At 40.8% G+C, this 20,115-nt stretch overlaps 1 protein-coding gene across 27 annotated transcripts in view; it reads left to right on the plus strand.

Moving 5' to 3' along the window:
• Window positions 1-20,115, plus strand: part of LOC311616575 (uncharacterized protein) — a 413,605-nt gene that overhangs the window by 224,657 nt on the left and 168,833 nt on the right. Inside the window, exon 6 of one of the 27 annotated variants that reach the window (XM_084872102.1) lies at window positions 8,084-8,105. The exons of the other annotated variants lie outside the window; for them this stretch is intronic. The gene's annotated coding sequence lies outside the window, so the exon portion shown is untranslated. Of the gene's footprint in view, window positions 1-8,083; window positions 8,106-20,115 lie in introns of those variants that run through there. 27 annotated transcript variants of the gene reach the window in all.

A 20,115-nucleotide genomic window follows, 5' to 3' on the forward strand; every position in this document is an offset into this window, starting at 1 on the left:
TCTATGGCTATTACAGGCACAACTGTGAAGGTGGGACAAAGTCTGTGTGGCTCACAAAACCTAAATTTTTAGTGTTCATAAAAATTTTTTTTTTTAGTCAATGAGAGAGAAAGAAACATCAAATTGCTATTCCACTTATTTTATGTTTTAATTGCTGGATTCTTGTATGTGCCCTATCCTGGGGATCTAACCTACCACCTTGGCCAATCAGGAAAACACTCTAACCACCTGAGCTATCAGGCCAGGGCATATTTAGTATTTTTAATAGAAAGTTTGCTTATGCCTGGATTATAGAATATACTTGTAGAATTTAAAATCTCAAGCTGCTAAAGTTGTGTGAGACCATAATGTATTTTTTTTCTTTCTTTCAGGAAATGTAGTTTATATGCCTTTTTTCTTTTCAGTATGCTTGTGAGAAATGAGCCTTGTTAATTTTTAACGTTTTGAGATAGCAGAATTTGATAACTATATACCCCACAATTTTAATCTTTTGGGGGGACGGTTAGTTTCCAAGGGTTGGATCCACAGTGGCCTTGTTTACTTTAAAAGCTGGGAAACATAAGTTATTGCTAAAGCATTTTTATTGTTAAAAAATTGGTCTTATGGATCCTTTCTTCACATTTCAGCGGTGAGGAGAGAGTAGACAGTTTCAGTAGTACGTAAGCACTCAGAGACATGGTTATAATCGCTCCTACAGTTTTCCTGTGTAGTTTACGGGGCTTTAGGGCTGGTGGGTCTGGCCCACAGGAGTGCTGAAGTCAATATTAGAGAAAGTTGGCCTCAGCCTCAATCCAGACCATCCATCCACTGGGCGAGGCCCCAGGTCTCGAGTGTAAACCCAATGTTATACAACCAGGACTGCTGAGCACAGTCAGAGGAGGAGCCTGGAGTTGCTCCCCAGCATTTTCTCACGGGCTCAGGAGCGGGTTGTGTAGACACGTCAGCTTCATTTTGAGATGATTCACATGTCTGTCACAACAGAATACATCCCAAAACGGGGAAAATAAAGAAGTTTTAGAATCTAGCAGTGCTGCTATTATGGGTTCAAATTTGCCTATGACTAGTCCTAGGACATAGGTACTTTCTGAATAACTGTTGGTTTATTTAAAGTACAGCCTTTCTGGTATTTGAAGTGAACCAATGTAACATTTGTTTGGAGACGTCATGTTTACAACCATATTACCGAAAATTCTTCGTTTACTTCATCAACATTTAGTGAATGCCTCTATACACTAAACACTTCCTGACCTCTTGGGGCTTACCTTCTATTGGGAGTGACTGATAGGTAAAATACTCTCCTAAAAAGTAAGAAATGCCCCGATAAGGTATGCACATGGACCCTAAGAATGTGGTGAGGAAGGGGGTGGAGACAGGGGCCGTTCTGAGAGGGTTCCCAGAGGAGAAGGATTGATTCTGACTCATCCCTAGGAATATATATTCTTTTCTTTAGAAGGGAATACATACAGTGGTCCCCCCTTATCCATGGTTTTGCTTTCCATGGTTTCAGTTTCCCTCCATCAACTGCCTTCTGAAAACATTAAATGGAAAATTGGTATTGCAGGTTTGTATTGCACACTGTTCTGAGGAGTGGGGTGAAGTTTCCCGCATCCCGCTCCATCCTGCCTGAGATGTGACTCACCCCTTTGTCTGGTGCCTCCACACTGAATGCGCTCCCCGTCTGTTAGTTAGGAGCTGTCTTGGTTATTGGATGGACTGTCTCTGTGCAGAAGTGCTGTGTCCCAGTAATCCTTATTTTACTCAATATTTTTTACATAATAATATTTACTTAATCCTTATTTTACTTAATATTGCCCCAAAGCGCAAGGGCAGTGATGCTGGCAATTCGGATATGCCACAGAGAAGCCATAAGGCACTTCCTTTAAGTGAAAAAGTGAGCACAGTGCAATAAAACACTGTGGGAAACCACATCACCTAGCCTTTATTACAGCATATTTATCAGTTATAATTGTTCTACTTCATCATTAGTAGCCTCTTTCTGCACCTAATTTGTAAATTAAACTTATTGTAGGCTTATAGGTGTAGCCAAAAGACATAGCATACATAGGGTTCTGCCCTGTCCTTAGATTCAGGCATGCACTGGCCATCTTGGCACAGGCCTCCTGCAGATAAGCAGGAACTGGTACATGTATACAGCATGCATACAGGCTTCTAGGACAGGCGAGGGGGCAGAAGCTCAGACAAGGATCTTGGGGCATCCCCCACCCACCACAGTCTAACTGCACAGTTTTCCCCTCTGCCTGGCCTTGCCTGAGGTAGAGACATGTGCAAGGACAGGTTGTGTAAGACAGACAGCTTCCATCCTAAGAATGAAGCTCGGGGAGGGATACACTGTGAAGCACACCCAGATGCACATAGCACCATCAGAGCTGCAGGGGGCGAAACCCAGCTATCACAGTATTCCCCCAACCCCCACATCCCCTCCTCAGACCCCCGCTTTCCTGGGTGGATTCTGCTCCTTGCCCTGGCACTTCATAGACTCTCTTCCTTCTTCCCAGGAGATTTTATAATTAAATGAGATAAAGGCAGGAAATCTGTAATAAGTACTAACTTCCATGTATGCCAGGTTTTTTAAAAAAATGCATGCCAAAAGAAAAAAAAAAAAGAAAAGAAAAAACCCAACCCAGGAGGCAAACCCAGTCTGGTGGGAAGAGATCAAAGGGCAGCCGCGTGACCAGCTGGCGAAGGGCTCTTTTCCCAGGAGGCCCACATCCTGCCCTTCAGCGCGGACACGGGAGGAAGTGGTGTGCAGCGGCCTGGGTCTGAGCGAGGCCAGTTCTCAGGGACCTGGTCTCAGCTCCAGGAGTGTGCCCGTGAGCATGGGAATGGCCAGCACACATCTCCTTGTATTCATACACACGGCTGCGGGAAGCGCGGTTTTAAATTACCACTCCCACCCCTGCCACCCCCCTTAATCCTGCAGAGATGTCAGGCCCAGATAGACCTCGGGTGGGGGACAGGCGGGGGAGAGCCTTTCTGACAACCCCATATCGAATGGCCAGAGAGCCTGCGGATTGGGTTGCAACAGGAATACCCTAATCTTGATTTCATTGTTTTTCCCCCGCCTGAAAGGGTGGGATTGGGTTTGGAGGTGGCTGGAGAGTGGGCAGTGGAGTTGCTGACACCATGTAAGGAAAACCTCCAAGGCTGCTACTCTCATTTGGAGGGCTCAGCAAAAGGGCCAGCAAACAAGCCAGCCTCTGTTTCCTAATCCTTCCCGCTTCTGCTGGCGAGTCCTACAAAGGCAGGCAGGCAGGCAGGCAGCTGCATGGAGGCGCTGTGCGGCTCTGAGGAAGGGAAGCTGAGTGTCAGCTTTGCTGGGCTCTGAAATTATTACCTGTGAGTGCAAGCAGGCCAGGCCACTGCAGCCAGGCCTGGGGGCGTGGAGACCCCTCCCCCGCCTGGCTGTCAGCACTCGGAATGTCCGCAGCAGCGGATTTATGCCTCCTCTCCGCCTTGCAATGCTTCTGTAGATATACTTAGCTATGACAATGCTGGTTTGGGAATTTCCCTAGGATGGGCCAGGACTTGTTTCCAAAATAACACCTTTCAAAGCATGCAGAGACTTAGAATTAGATAATTGTGTGATATTTATAAAATGAATTACGTTGTGTTAACAAAGTCAGGACAGCTGTTTCTGATGCCGAAGTAAATAACACTTTATGATTCATTAAGGTTGGGGGCAAAGAGGCTTTTTAAAAAGTTGCTGCTTTCCAGCTGAGTCTTTGCAAAAAAAAAAAAAAAAAAAAAAAAAAAAAAAAAAAAAAAAAAAAAAAAATTGAGACAGCTCACCAAGTAGGTAATACAGTTTCAAGTTAAAATGTTTATGTCTGCGTGTGCGTGGCATGGTTAAGTTGTCCTATTTCACTCGTAAAACACTTAGTGAGCATCTAAAATATGCTTACACATGTATGCAGAGAGACACAAAGATAATACTTCACTGCTCCCGTCCTCCATGACTTCTCAGCCTAGTGAGGGAGACAGATGTATAAACAGATAATTGCAATTCAGTGAACTAAGTGCTAACAGAAGGATAAAAGGAATGCTATGATGGTATGAGGGGTATATCCATTTACAGTGCAAATGGAAAGGAGGGAACAGCTACACACAGGAAGTGACATTTGAGCAGTATTGGATGGAAGAGGGGTAACTTTGAAAGCGGAGGAGGATGAAGCCTTCTTTCAGCTCCTCTTCTTCACCAGCCTCCTCTTACCTTAGGGCCTTTGCACAGTCACTCCCCTCTGTCTGGAAAGCTGTTCCCATCGCGCTTCCTCTGTTCAGTCCTTTAGGTCCCAGTTTCCATGTCACCTCCTTGGCAAGCCTGACTCTCTAAGTCAAAGTCTCTCTCTCATGAGTGCTCGCTCATCAAGCACCTCTCCTTCTGAGCAGTTATCACAGCTGCACTTTTACATTATTTGCATGGTTATTTGAATATCTGATTTTCCCACTAGGCAGAGATTGGGGCTTTTGTTTCACGTTTGTTTCTTGACTTAAAGACATCTTGTTGAATGAATTAGATGAAGATGCAGCTGTGAAAAAAACAAACATGCCCTCAGACAGCAGCAAGTAGCTAGGAATGCTGGATCTTGGGGTATGTGAATTGTGAGAGGCAGAGGATTAAGTCATTTAAAGAACTTGGAAGATCTAACTTGTTTATCTATACGCTGGCTCATTTAATGTTTTTTAGCATAAACAATTTTTTTAAAGATCTGTCTCTTAATTATTCTATTATCAGTATCAGATGGGTTAAGTAGAAGATGAAGTATTAAAAATATAAAGGTGGTTGTTTGCATGTGGTTTTGGGGGCTCAAATATATTTCTTAAAAATTGTGATTAAGGTGTAACATTCAGATAGAAACATACACAATGCATAGTGGCACAGCTAGATGAATTATGACAAAGTGAATGTATGGATAACTGCCACACAAGTCAGGAATACGTGGGCTTCCTGGAGCCTGAATTGTAAACATCAGTGTGTGTGCTGAGCCAGGAGAGGAAGGATAAAGTGGAAGAGTCCCTGTCAGACTCTAAAAGGGCAAGCTTTCTGGAGAAGCAAGAAGGGGGATTCTCTTCCAGCTCACTCGTGAACTTGAGGAAGTGGTGTGAGAGCCATGCAAACCTCATCGTTTCCCCATGCATCCCAAACGGCTGGAGAGCTCAGGGCCAAGGTTGAGCTGAGATGCGGAGGGGCATGAGGGTCCCCCCCCCCAAAGAGTCACTGTCATCCTTCTGCCTCCTCACAAGGAGCACTGTTTTCTTAGCACTTTCTTCGGTGTGGAGGCTAGGAGCGGAGCTTAGATCTTGTTACCCCAGCATTCTGCAGGGAGCAGTGTTGACTTAGAGCTTCCAGCACACAGGTGACTTTGGAGTCCCTTGTGACACAGGAGAGCTGGAATACCAGGGTCTGAGTACTTGGTCTGTCACTCACTAGCTGAGTGTTCTCTAGTAATTTTTAGCTAATTTTTGGATTTCACTTTCCTTATTTTTTTGATGGAGATAATAATGCAATTGACCAATAGTAGAGTTATTGTGAGATTGAAGCATTCATACCTGTAAAGTGCTTACAACACAAGCCAGCATATAGTAAGCACTCAATAAAAAGAAAGAGACTCCAGTTAAAAGGGCCTTCTTGCTTTTGTCTTTCAGTGATGGAGATATCCCTGATGGGACACCAAAGTAATGTGAGGACTTTTGAGAGATAAGATCAAAGGAGACACAATAGTATAACTCTGGTAGAGGAAAAAGGATGCATGAAAGGAACAATGGGCTTTGTAAATAATACTAAAAACAGGGCCTGGTTTTCTAGACTAGGACTTTATATACATAAATGGTGGAGTCATGGATATGGGTGGAATGCGTTTCAGGATGAAATAGGAAGAATGCATGTTGAGAGGGAATATCAGTTTGATCTTCAAGGTCAGAAGCTAACATTTGTGTTGGTAGTTGGGGAAAGAGATGCCATAAGGAGACTGTAAGAATGGGGAAAGTAATAAAGGATGACCTAGGAAGAACAACCTCAATTCCTCAAAGAAATGTTAGGGAAAGGAGATGAGTATTTATGACTCAGATATCTAAACTGCATGCAGATTATGGCTTAAAGAATAAGATAATTGGAAATTAACCTAGATAGGTAAAGTCTAGGTGGCGCTGAAGTAAAGAAGTACTTGTTCTTGAATACCGTAGTAGAAAGAGAGGAGATAGAAAGGAAGAATACACACACACACACACACACACACACACACACACACACACACGTACGTATGTATAAGCAAACATCTTTCTTCCATGTCAGGTACCGTGTTTGAGATTTCTGCTTATTATTTCGTTCTATTAACAGTTATGGCAACTCAGTATCATTAGCCCCGTTTTGCAGATAAGAAAACTGAGGCTGAGAAAGTTAACTACTTTGGGCAATACATTAAATACTAACCAGGGATTAGACCTAAGGTCGAATTTCAGCCCAAGATTCCTTCTATTCTATTATATTGATTCTCTTTTATTTATTAAGGAGATATTCACCTGTATTTAAAAACAAATTTTATATTTATAGATAGAAATAGTGAAAGTAGCATTTGGGGAAGAATAAAAAGGCATGAGAAAGAAATGATAATATTGTGGTCGTACACCAAAGAGTGCCAGGTCACATGGAGGAGTGTTTATATGATGGTTTTTAAAGCTCAAGTTACAAAATTAACATAGTAAGATGACATGAGGGAGGTGAGACTTAATATGTCCAGACCTTTGCAGTGAATCTCATTTTTGCTATAACAGCAGATGGTAAAATCTAGACTTTTGAACAGTTATTATCCCTTGAATGTTAAGTAAATAACCAAGACTCTCAAGTGCAAAGTTTAATTTAACAAATATAGAAACTTCAAAATAGTTTTGGGATGGCAGAAACCCGGGGGAAAGTTACATTATTTCAAAGCCCAGAACACGGGAGAAAAGAGTTAGGCACAGTTACAGCTCTACCTCAGACACCAAATGGCTAAGAAACTTTTGGTTGAATGCCAGTTCTCATTGTGTGTAGCTGTTCCTTGTAGTGTTTTGCTGTGAAGTCTTTTAAGACCATAAGTTTGAAAAGTCAGTTTCTGTGTGTGTTTGGACAAGGAAGATGGCTTCATATGTGCCAAGTCTGACCTAGCCTTTAAGAGCAAGATTCAACCTAAAGAAGACATATGAACTAGATTAAACAGGTTTTTATTAGCTAGTATTTTGAGGTACTTTGTTCATATCATGTCAGGCTTTTCCCCACCCAATGCTGCTGCAGTTTATTTTTAAAATCATAAACGAAGGATTTTCTGTTTGTTTTTACTAAACTCCATTATGCAAGTTAGGACCACTGCTCTCTCATCTCAAGATCTGATTTGTGTATGTGAAGGCTCTGGTGTGCAGATCACTGTGCTCAGAGATGTAGAGCGGTTCCTAGAGTGGGAGTCTCAGGGAGACTGTGATCCAGTTATAAAAACACACAACAAAATCCAAATGGCCATCATGGGTGATCACGGTGTTCTGTGTGTTAGGAGAGGGATAGAATATACTCAGTGCGCAGTGAGGAACAATAGCCAGGCGACCTCTACACTTAACAGTGGAAACACTCTGTCTTTCAGTGCCTTATACAAAATAGACACATCAGCCGAAACCGGTTTGGCTCAGTGGATAGACCGTCGGCCAGCGGACTGAAAGGTCCCAGGTTCCATTCAGGTGAAGGGCATGTACCTTAGTTGTGGGCACATCCCCAGTAGGGGGTGTGCAAGAGGCAGCTGATTGATGATTTTCTCTCTCTCTCTCTCTCTCTCTCTCTCTCTCTCTCTCTCTCTCTCTCTCTCTCTCTCTCTTCCTCTTTGTAAAAAATCAATAACATATAGAAAAAAAATAGGCACATCATAAATGATCAAGTGTGTTAGGGGGACTTTAAAAATAGGTCTTGAGGGAAGTCAGAGGTTTTGTTGTTTTAGAAATGATGGGATGGGAAAGTAAGCTATTCTAAGGCCCAGTACAGGTGAATACAGAACACCAAATCACAGAGCACTTCAGTAAAAATGAATTGCTTAGTGTTTGTGGTCTTTGGGGGCATGCTTTTGAATCGTGACTAATATTTGCAATTTCACATTTTCTGCATTTATTTACTTTTAATGCCATTCAAGTTATGGGGATAAATATTGAGCAGGACAGATCAAGCAGAGACTAAAGATATTCTTCCATCTTCAGATCTTCAATCTGATATTTCCAGACGTGCTTAGATGCTTGCTGGGAAGCATTGCGCAGCAAGCTTTCATCTGAGATTATTTTCCTTTTGCCTAAGAGCTCCCTTTAGAGTTTCATTAGTTCAGGTGTTCTGGTGATAAGATCGGTCAGATTTTATTTATAGGACTCTATTTCCAAAGGGTATTTTTCACTGGCTACAGAATTCTTGGCAGTTATTTTCTTTCAGTGCATTAATGATATCATTTCTGATACCATGTCTTCTGGTTTACCATGATTGTATTGGGAGTCTGTTGGTCTTATTTTTGTCATTTTCAAATACCCTGTCTCCCTTCCCTTCGCCTCAGCTTTTAACCCCCTCTTCCTCCCTGCAGCTTTAGTAGTGTTCACTTTGTCTTTGTGTTCCAGCAGTTGGAAGGTGTCATTTTTGTCTTTGATTTTCAGCAGTTTTATTTTCATGGTCTAGGTGTGAGTTTCCTCAGATTTACCTAATTCAAGGTGTGCAGCACATCTTGAATCTGTGGCTAGATTTCTTTGATCAGTTTTGGAAAGTTCTCAGCCATTATCTCTTCAGATATTGCTTTTGCTCCACTCTCTCCTCACTTCTGCGATTCTAATTCCAGGTATAGTAACCTGGGTTTCCTAAGTTGCTTTTCCTTTTTCTCTCCATGCTTAGATCTGGGCACCTCCTCCTAGTGTAGCATCCAGTGATCTTTGATGCAGCATCCCTCCTACAGGCAGGGACTCGACTCTTCCAAAGGTGGTCCATGATCTTCCTAAAATGGCTCCATGTCTGGTTTACTATGCTTGCTCCTTTGGTTCAGATCTTTGGAATTTCAACAGAAGGTGTGGGTTGTTTTCAGGAGCCCTTTTCCTTAGCAGGCCACGACCTTCCATTTTTGCCCACCCTGCTCTGTGAGACTGTGCAGCTTCTTAGTCTTTTGAGTCTTTGCAGTGGAATCCACAAGTGGGTTAAAGAGAAGGCCAATGCCAAGCCCCCTTCTCTCCACAGTCATGGCCCTTCAAGTCTCCGTACCTTCTTAGTCCTCTCCTGCCTTCAACAATTTGTTCCAATAATTTCAAATACTGGCTTGCCATTAACCTGGCTGCCCTTATCTATCAGAAGTTTTTGATCAAGTTATTGGACATTTTTTTTTTCTGTGGTCATAAAAATATCACAATGTCATATGCTTGCATTTAAAGATCGCATTTATAAATTTTGCTTGTATTATCTCAGTTGATCTTTACAACAGCTACATGGTGTCAGACATAAAGTTGAGTCGATATTAATTTACCTCTAGTTAGTGAAATGAATATTCCGGAAAATGGGGATAGAGAAAAGGGAGTATGTGAGAGGAATTTAAAGTTAAAAATGTATAGGACTTGGTGACCAACCGACTGTGGAATGAGAAGGGAGTGATCATTTTTCTTGGATAGACTGAGAAGGTGGTTCTTCTTTAAAGAAAACGACTATATTAAGAGGAGAATTAAGGTTTGGCAGGGTCAATAATGAAAAAAGAAAATTAGTATTGAATGGTGCTCCCAGAAGGGGAGGGTGGTTTTACTGTGGCTGAGTGAAATTGCTGTTTGGCATGTTAGGGATGAGGAAAGGAAAAGAAGTTTTTGGCAGGGCAGTGCTGGTGGAGAGCCTTAAAGAGCTCTCCTTTATTCCCAGGTCCCCTCCTTCGGCCCATCCCCACAAGTCTTATTTATTGAGGGCTTACAAAGTGCCAGGCACTGTGCTGCTTTGTTTGTATATACATTCTCATTGAATCTTTAACCCTATAAGGTAGTTACATTGTGATTCCATTTTATAGCCTCATCCATATGCCAGGTGTTGACCCAATGCCTTAAATGAAGCCAAATGGTGAAGCATGAGGTTATGAGATTGGTGCCTAGAACTGAGCCGAGTGAGTGCTTTAGCATTTCAACCTGAGCACAAGTGGCCAAGCAAAGTGCATTCTTTGGAAGCCTGTATAGGCAATCAAGGGTGAGTGAGAGCTGGATGGGAGGTGGAGAGGGTGGAGCAGGGGAAACAGTCCGGGCTGCTTCAGTAGCATGTCCTGTAATAAAGTCCTCTACTGAATGGAACCAGCAGGAAGAAAGGATGGGGTTGCTCTGAAATTTCAAAGCTAGAAAGGTCAGGCCTCGGTGACTGTGAAGTTGTGAAAGGTGAAGGAGAAGAATGTGGAAAGAAGGTTTCAAGCCTGGGGACAGAAGCTTCTGCTTACTGCTCTTTTCCTGTTGACGTCCTTTTGCTTCCCTACTCTCCTAACTCCTCAGCGAATGCATCCTGTCCTTTAAGACTCCATTCAAATGCCTGCTCTCAGCCAACTCTTTCCTGCCCACTCTCACACGTCCTTCCACACTGGGATGTAGCTCTTCTCTTCTCCTGCAGCTTTCCTTGAAAGCTGTACTTGCAATACAGTAGTGAGATCTCTATTTCTTCCCTTCTTCCTCCCTTTTATGTTCTGTAAAGCAAACAAACAACCCTTCCCAGAGCAACTTTTTATTTTTTTAAGTATGTAGTAGTGAGAAAAAGTAGATTAATAATAACGATAAGTAATACAATATTTAATAAACAATAATACAAGAAAAAACTTTTGCATACTCACAACTATGGACCTACTTTTGCCCACCCCTGTATTCATTGAGCACTACATTGAGCTTTTTGGGTGCAAGGACATTGATTTCTTTAAGGTTTTATTGCTATTACCTACATGTCGGATATGTATTACATGCTGAATCCTGAATAAACAAATGGGAAATTGTGGTGCTCGTTGTAGAAATACGTGTAAATGAACAAAGTCCACAGCAACACAGAATGGGAGTCAACTGTAAATGATGGCATTGTCAAGTGGTGAGCCTCCTTTTTGTCTTTTTACAAACAAAAGCCCACGCGGGTTTCAGTGTACTTCATCTGCCACTGCTCCGTAGAATAATAATCAACTTCACAAACTATATTTTGTGACAAAAATAATGAAGAGAAAATCAGCAAAACAGACTATATCATACTAGTATCTATGGGTTTCTATTCTCTGTGTTATTTAACTTCCTTTCCTTCGTCCAAGTATTTGCTTGATAAAGTTCTGCTTAGGAAAGGTTCTGATGAACTATAAAATGCCCAGAGATTCTGGACAGTAGAATGGAGAGAAAAAGAGGAAACACTTGACCGAATGATTCATTTGCTCTCTGGAGTTGAATATAATAGAGTCCCCAGAAATTACTGCCAGTTTTGGGAAATAGACAAAAATGGGATTGCGCAGAGATTGGAATGTAAGAGCAGAGCTGTGGAATGAAGGTGTAACAGAATTCATTCATTTAGTTCTAGCTGGAGAAGTTTTATATTTGGAAAGAAAAGCCAGTAAAAACCTCTTGCCACCTCATCTCAAATCCAGCATTATGTGCTTAAAATTGTGGCCCTGTGGTCATGAGCCAGCAGTCAGGCCTTCCCGGTAGGCTTGCCTGTGGTAGGGAACGTACACAGCCATAACTGCAGCATTTTTATCGTTTCTTGGAGAGTCTCTTTCGGCTCTGTTCAGTTATTTGCCTATCTCTAATAATGCAGGGAGGTTAGCAAGCGCTTAATAATTTTTAAGCTCTTGGGACTAGGCTGGAATTGATTTTATCTGCAATTTGTCCAGTGACAAGCACACTGTTGAAGAAAAATAAATATTGACTATAATTTTTATTGGATCATGCCCAATCGTAAATCAAAGCCATGAAAAGAGTTTAAGTAGCTCTTCCGGTCCGTGGGATTCATAGCTTTCTGTTATTATTTGACCAAAGGTGGTAGCTGGACACCGGTGCTACCCTAGGGTGGTGAGCTTAGGGGAACTCAGCCTTGCCCTTCCATCGAGTTTTAAAATGTGATGCTGCTCTGAGACTAGGGAGAGTAGACTTTTCTGTTTAAATCTCTTCTTTTTCCCCAGGTAGGACTCCAAATTTTAGATTTTATGGATGAATAGGTAACCTCAGTGAGTGATTTGAGTCTACAGTACATAAAAATGTGTCAATAGTTCAGGATGACTGATAGCTCCTCTTGTACCCAAAGCCACCTGCAATTTTTTATGGTCCTGTAGCATAAGCCATCTTGAACAGATAATCAATTCTATTGCACAAACAGTCACTTCTGTTTGCCAGGGAGGCCCACTTTCTCTCCCCAAGCGGGACTGTAAAAAAATAACCTACATAATCCAAATTATAAAAACTTCTGAAATATTGGGCACTGTGACTCTGCCTATCTGCACCTCCTCTCTCTGCTTTGGCTCTCTCTTCCATTATGAGTTAAAGAACAGTAGAACCATTGATGCAGCTATAATATAGATCAGTGAGAACTTCAATGACATGTTCATCTGTATATATGCAAATACTCACACATGAATATTTTAGTTCTGGTATTATTTTGTGTCCAGCTTTTTTTTTTTTTTCCCCTTAAATCCTTACCCATCAATATGTTTTTATTGGTTTTTAGAGAGGGGGGGCAGAGGGAGGAGGATGGAAAGGGAGAAGAAGAGGGCAAAACATCAATGTGAGAAAGAAACATGGATAGGTTGCCTCCTGCACTCACCCTGACTGGGATCGAACCTGCAGCCTAGGTATGTGCCCTGACCTGGAATAAAACCCGAAACCTTTCAATGTATGTGGTGATGGTTTAACAAACTGAGCCACACTGGCCAGGTATGCCCAGCTTTTGCCCAGAATTTTGGTCTTTAAAGGATTAAAAGAAAAGGTAATTTTTCTCCTTAAAAGAAGTACCAGATTGGCCCTGGCTGGGTAGCTCAGTTGGTTAGAGTGTTGACTTGATAAACCAAGGTTGTGGGTTCGATCTCTAGTCAGGAAACATAAAAATCAACCAGTGAATGCATAAATAAATGGAACAGCAAAACGATATCTCTCTCTCTCTCTCTCCCCTGCCCACCCTTCTCAAATCAATAAATAATTGAACAATAAAGATAATTTTTTTAAAAAGAAAAAATTATGATGCAGACCAAGGGATGACCATAAGGACACAACAAGAAAGCAACTATTGCAAGGCAAGGAGAAAGGTCTTGGAAGAAACCAAATCTGCAGACAACTTGATCTTGGACTTCTAGTCTCCAGAAGTTTTGTTGTTGGTACTTTATTATAGCTGCCTAGCAAACAAATATCTCTTCATTAAGATCCATCTCTGTTTCCAACCTCTCCTGCCTCCTTGGAGTCTGTTATTATTTATCTGCTTATTTGTTCTCTTATATGGTGTCTGAGATTCTGTCTTGTCTCTACAATAGACTGTGTTTAGTTAGCTCCAAAGTTGTCATTGTATCTGACCCAGAGCCTTGCAAATGATAGGTATTCAAAAAGTACATACTGGATGGTACACAAAAAAGAATAATATTGCAAAATAGTTCATTTAAATATTACTGTGTATTTTTTAAAGAGAGGAATAAAATGAATGATAAAAAATAAAATAAATCAATATAAAGATTTTTAATATTAAAAATAAAAGAAGAATCAGATTGCTTTGAAACATAGGACTTAATTTTTCTTTAGCTACTTTTTGCATTTCATTCAATCAAAAATTGTTCAAGTTTGAATTTGAAATGTGAATTTCATTAGGTGTTCACTAAAAATATGCATGTGAATTAAAGTTTTTTTTAATTACAACAGACTATACTTACAGATAAAAAGTTCATCTATTTTTCCTCATCTATTAAAATGCCATTACACTGTAGAATTAGTGAACCTGTGTTTCTTATTCATTTCTTCGGTATGATATACATAGTGTCATATTTGCCATTAAAATATTGGATGGTATTCAAATACAAGTGAAGTCATTCATTTATTTCACAAATATTTATTGAGCTTTGAGTAGTGACAGGCACTGGATTTTGGTGGTGGAACTGGGGCTACAGTATTGACAGGACAGTGAAGTCCTAGGAGCAGGCTGACGATTGTGAATGTAGGTTATCAGAGTCTAATGACTTCAAGTCTAAAATTTTCTTTATATAAGCAGTTGGGCCACTAACAAATAAGGATTTTGAAGGAATCACTACACCTCCAAATTTCACAAAGGGAAAAAAATCAATAGCAAATGATTCTGGCTTATTCATTATAAAACATTTTTTTCATATCTGGATTTCAACTTGAGACGTTGTTAATACTTAAATCAGGTACTTCTGTAGTGGAGGGCAATGTCAAGGCCATTGGGTTGTGTCTTTTCCACTTTTTGCGGACAGCTTAGAAACCATATATAACTCTTATATTTAGACCTTTGTGACCAATTCCAGGTGAAAAGTCAACTTGGAGACACCTTTTTTTTTTTTTTAAATGTTAACTGGCCCTGAAAGAATCCTTCAGTGACCTGGCAAACTCCTCCCCAAATCCTTGAATTCAAGTTACTGGTTTCTGGTGCCTTGATTGCCTAAAGCAGCAATTCTCAAAGTTTGGTTCTTAGGCCACTGAGGTCCCTGTGACCTTTTTAGTGGATCTACAAGGTCAAATGTAATAACACTATTTGTAATAACTTATAATAACACTAAGATATTGCTTTTTTTCATCTTACTTCTCTCACTTGTGTACCGTGAAGTTTTCCATTGTACATTTGGAACCTCGGCATGACTCAGGGAATCATTATTTTCTAAATGGCCAATGATTGCTGTTACAAAATTGCACATGGGTAAAGATCAAGTGCTAAATAGGTCAATGGATTTTAATATATCAGCGTAGGAAAAGTTCACTGATGTGTGTTTAGAGTCCTATAAAAACTACGGTTGTTGCATTTTAGTGTAGTGTCAAGGAAAAACTATCAAAAATTATCTGAAAAGGCTATCATGTTATTTCTCTGTGTTTTTTTTTAAACCTTATATCTGTGTAACAATTGAGTTTCTTTTTAAAATTTTTTATTAAATCCTTATTGTTGAAAGTATTACATATCCTCTCCCCCTCCCCCATTGAGTCCTTCTAGCCCATCCATGTCCACCATCCCAGGCTTTCACCATCCTACTGTCTACATCCATGGGTTACATATATATACATACAAGTTCTTTGGTTGATCTCTTCCCACCTACCCACCCACCTCCGACTTCCTTCTGAGATTCCATAGTTTGTTCCATGCCTCTATATTTCTGGATCTATTTTGTTCACCAGTTTATTTTGTTTAGTAGATTCCACATATGAGTGAGATCATGTAATACTTATTTTTCTCTGGCTGGCTTATTTCACTTAGCATAGTTTTCTTTATGTACTTTAACCAAAACATCACAACAGATTGAATGTAGCAGATAGGAGACTGCAGCTGTCTTCTATTAAGCCAGGCATGAAAAAAACATCTGCAACAATGTAAAACAGTGCCACTACCTCACTACAAGTTTGGGGAATCTGAGCATTGCTAATAATTTCATTTACTAGTACTAATGGGTTTTTAGAATATATTTTAATAAATGAATAAATATTAAATAGTTATTAGTTGTAAGTTGTAACATGGTAGATATTTCAGATGTGACCTATATAGGAAAAAGAAAAAGCTCTTTGGAGTCCACAGCAATTGTTAGGATTAATAAAGAGGTCTTGATACTAACCATTTTAAGAGCCTCTGATCTAAAGGAATGCACTAGCAAATGCACCTTCAGAAAGTTAAGTAGAATTAAGAACCTGCAGCAGTTACATTGCCTGGGATCTGAGTTCTCATTGTGAAGCCGCTGCAGGAAGTTTAGATTGCGTCTCCTTAATGGCTTAGGGCTTCCCATTCCGCATGCAATGGCAGAGGAGGAAGAAAAAACACGGTACAGTAATTTAGTCAATAGAGTCCACTTTTAATCTCCAATCTCCTATGTCTCAAAGTCATGAAATGCTCTAGGTCCATTTTAGAGTTTCAAGCTACAGGTACTGAAGACAGAGCCTTTTACAAGGCGGACATGGCATTTATTCTTGGAGATGAAGCTTGCAGCTCTGCATGCTAAAAGGAAATCAAAACTGCTTATCTGAAACATCTTCATCATCCATTTAGAAATGAGGAATTCTGCCCGCACCACTTCCATCCCCGCAGGAAGCTACACCCAGCTGCCTTCTCAGTCAGGACTCGTTCTCAAGGTCACCTATGTAATTTTCCCCCAAGCTTCAGTGTCCTTAGTATTCTCAGAGATAATAGCACCAAGCCCATCAGTCATCATTTCCTTGTCCTCAATTTTCTTTTTGGCTTCCTGCAATTTTAATCCCAAGCCTCTGCAATTCCTTTCCATGGAGGCTTAAGTGGCCCCATTTACAACCAATTTTCAGCTAATATTTGATGTGTTCTTTAAAAATAAACCCAACTTCCTCGCTCTGCAGGCTTTGTACCTTTGGACCTAATGAAATCAAAGGCCCGATAGTGGGTTTTACAGTGATGTTTTTCGTTTCATGATTTTAAAAGAAAAATAGATCTTTAGAAATGGGAGGGAGACATTAGTCCCTGATGGGCTAATTTCGGAATCTAGAGCTGTCATTAATAAAGGGAGAGAAATTACTCTTTCATCTGTGTTGCGCATGGCACCAGTTCTTACAAAGGGGAGAGGCAGGAGGGAATGGAGGTGTGGGAGATGAGTGAAGAAATCACACATTTTTCTGGGGGCTGCTTCCTTCTAACGTTTTTTTTTTTTTTTGGGCTGCCTTTCCTCAGGCCCCTGCTGTAAGCTGATCCAGCTTATGTGGGCCTGACACATGACCAGGCAAAGCTTGTTTTTAAAGAGATTTTAATTCCTGCTTGACAGGCTAGGCTTCTGAAGCCTATGAGCGACAATGGGTGGTTTTTTTCTCCCCCTCTTTTTCTTCTTTTCTTTTAAACAAGAGGGAAAGCCACAGCGCACCTGGTATTTCATTGAACACGACATTTTTTTTTTTTTTTTTCTGGAGGAGGAAAAAAAAAAAACAGTTTAAAAAAACTAAGCTTTAAGTAATAAACCAGCTTAGTTAGCCAGCAGTCACGTACTGAGGAGAGAGAGCCACTGGTGTTTGGCTGCCTGAAGACTGTTTCTGCCCCTGATCCCCTTTAAATCTTTTAAGGGTTTTATCGTTTTTGCCGCCTTTCCATAAAATCATCTCATTTCTTTAATTTTTAAAATCCTAGTCTGAAATTTCATCCTTCATTGGCCGTGTGTGGTGAAGTGTCCATACATCACAGAAGATAAATGACATCTTCAGAACCAAGCTATTTGGGTAGACTGACCATGTCCAGTACCCTGGGGGAGGGGCAGGGGGGTAGCTAGGAACTGGAATCCATCCTTAAGGATTGTATGAAGCCAAATTCAGAAAAACAGTGATTTAGGAGTTGCCTAAATGTCCTCTTACAAATATAAAACGGGCTCTGTTTTATTTATAACCGTAGCAAATTTCAAACAGCTTTCAATTCCCACCAGTAGTGTGCCCTGGTGCGAGGGCCCTGCCAGCGGTGCGAGGGCCCAGGAGTGATGAGGAGAGTAAGGGAGAGCACGCTGGGGACGGAGGGGAGTTGGCCTCTATTCACTGAGCACCTGAGCCAGGCTTCAGGCTCAGCACTTTACATACTTGACTCTCACTGAATTTGCATACGAGCTCTGAGAACTCTGCGCTGTCACCTCCATTTTACAGAGGAAGAGCAGGAAACTAGGCCACCAGAAGTTGAAATGACCTGCTTAGCGCTGTGCCTCATGCACGCTTGGTGCCAGAGCCGATACCTTGCTGCACGAAGTTGGTTTAATCAGCTTTTTGACAGAAGCTATTTACATCAAGGGAAAAAAGAGCCACTTAGAACAGTCTAGTTCAGCCGCCCCATTTACATAATATTTTTATAAGCATGGTCTTAATCTTTCCAGTATGCTGATGAGGCCTTATTATCCCTATTTTGCATGTCTTCATCCGTGTGGCACTGTGGTGATTGATGCTGGTTATGATGACTTGGAGCAGGGGTGGGAACCGAGGGCCTTTTGGATAGCATCATTCTTGAACCATACAAAACTACCAGCTTAAGAATGAGCCTGCTATATTTGGTCAAACATTTAATTAACCGAATGATTTTGTGGGCCTTATATGGCCCGCAGGCTGGATGTTCCCCACCCCTGAGTCTTGGAGGAATCTTGGAATATTAATGTAAAGAACAGTGCCTGGTTATGTGAACTCTGTTTTTAGTGCAGCATTTGAGTGTTTTGTTGATGTTCCCATGGAAGAGATTGTTCTCTTCCAATTTTTTAAAGTAGGCTTGCTACATTCACAGCTATATATTTTTTCTCCTGAGGGCTCCCAGTACCATATGTTTCTCAGTGGACAGATCTTAAAATAGATGTTAGTTATTTGGAGGATGCTTCAAACATAGCATGACATATTGATTTGCAAAGTTAGGAACCTAACATGGGATTGGGAGTTGCAGCTAATTAGCTCCATGACCTTGAGTAAGGCCTGTGACCATTGGGGGCCCACTTTCCTCATCTTAACTATATGGAGACTAGAGGCTAGGTGCACGAATTTGTGCATGGGTGGGGTCTGGCTGGCCCACCCCGATTAAGGTGGGGGGGCCGGTCAGGGGCAGGTTTGGCCAGGGGGAGGGGCCACTGACAGTTGGCCGGCCAGCCCTGAGCCCTGGTTGAACTCCTGGTCAAACTCCCAGATGAACTTCTGGTCGAAAGGACAATTTGCATATTATCCTATTATTATATAGGATGGGATGGTCAGTTAGGATATGTTAGAATTTCAGTTATCTCTTTTGAAAAAGTGACACCTAGTTCTTGACATTTTTATTAATAACATAACATTTACAGATGTCAATTCTTGTTATAAATATAGGATCAATATGTAAATTTTACCAGCAATGAGAGACAGGTGAGAAGCTATTGGAAAACAGCTATAAACTTTCCTCTGTGGCAAGGGAACTTGATATATTTAGTCTTAGGGCCTAGGTTATGTTTATATCAGATAACTAAATCTAAAAAATTTAGTATTGCAAGCTATTGCTTTCTTGCTTTCTTAATTTCTTGCTTGCTTTCTTAATTTCATTCTTTCTTTTTAAATAATTTAGTCAGAAGCCATTAGGAAGGTCTGAATAAGAAATCCCAGTGAGGCCAATGAGCAAATATATTGAAGGTAATGGGAGCCAGACTCATGCTGTCAGCGAAGAAAGTTACATATATAAAAAGGGAGAAAGCTAGAGTGAGCCTTGTGCCATGAACTGGGATTTGAGGTATTGGTCTGAACTCAAGAATTTCAATATGGAAAAATAATATAAATAGAAATTTCAACATAGAAACAAACATAAATGTGATAGTATATGTGTATATGTGAATATGTACGTACATCTATATACACACACACACACACAAATGAAACATATTTCCTAACTCTCTGCTCACTGAAAGGGCCAGGATGTGGTGACATCCCAGTGAATATAAGCACATTTGTGGTCCAGATCTTAGTCTCTAAATACCAGTCTTTGCTAAAAGGAACCATAGATCTTTGAAAAATTTTCTGGTTCTAGGGCTGGGAGAGAGAAGGTACAAAATGAGTTTTGGAAATCTTGTGCAAAAAAATATAGATGCTTTCAAAGAATGATGGGAAGATGCCAAAAACAAACAAACACAGCAGCCAGCTTGAAGGAATTCCCACTAGTCAAGCCTGGGAGTATCTAAACATCAAAACAATAGTGATATTATAGTCTATCCACTAAATAAACCAGGCATCCACGGGGCCATACTGATACAAATAAATGCATGAATAAGTGTGGGGGCGGAGGGAGAGAAAGTTTTTTCCTTAAAATAGGATGCTGTCTGATAAATGGAAAGAATTTGGAGATTAGAAAGATAATTTGGCAATTGTCATTATAATTCAGGTAAGAAATGTCAGTGGATGCTAAACCTAGTCAGTGAAAGTTGGGTGAGGATCAGAATATTTGTATAACCACAAAGTATCTGT

Source organism: Pipistrellus hanaki (genome assembly GCF_964339955.1).
Source record: "Pipistrellus hanaki genome assembly, chromosome: 2".
Lineage (NCBI taxonomy): Eukaryota > Metazoa > Chordata > Mammalia > Chiroptera > Vespertilionidae > Pipistrellus > Pipistrellus hanaki.